The sequence below is a fragment of the Petaurus breviceps genome, unplaced genomic scaffold (genome assembly GCF_028583685.1).
Source record: "Petaurus breviceps papuanus isolate PSGF00001 unplaced genomic scaffold, PetGlider_PUasm1.0 90769, whole genome shotgun sequence".
In the NCBI taxonomy this organism is placed as follows: Eukaryota; Metazoa; Chordata; class Mammalia; order Diprotodontia; family Petauridae; genus Petaurus; species Petaurus breviceps.
The window spans coordinates 17,187,079-17,187,515 of record NW_027187341.1 but is presented as its reverse complement, the minus strand read 5'-3'; positions in this window follow the sequence as shown (position 1 = coordinate 17,187,515).

The window sequence follows — 437 nt, the reverse complement described above, 5'->3', positions numbered from 1 at the left end:
TAGTTAAAGATTGAGCTCTTTACTTAGCCTTACATTTGTTAACCTCTGGCCTCTTTGTGGTCAAGGCAAAATTTTACTGGAATTGTTTGGGTAACAAAACAGCAGATTGTGGATAGACAAGTATCCAGAGAACTTTGGAGAAAGAGCTGACCTTTTCTGGAGACTTACCTCAGCCTAGGTCAGCGGTGGGGAACCTGTAGCCTTCTAGGTCCTTGGGTGTAGTCTTTAACTGAGTCCAAGCTTTACAGAACAAAGCCTTTCATTAACGGGATTTGTTCTGTGAAGTTTGGATTCAGTCAAAGGGCCGAACTTGAGGACCTAGAGGGCCACTCGGCCTCTAGGCTGCAGGTTCCCCACCCCTGGCTAGGTCTTCTTAGCTGAGATGCCTGTAGAGCCAAAGACTGTCCTCAATATCTCCCTTCTCTGCCACAGCTCAG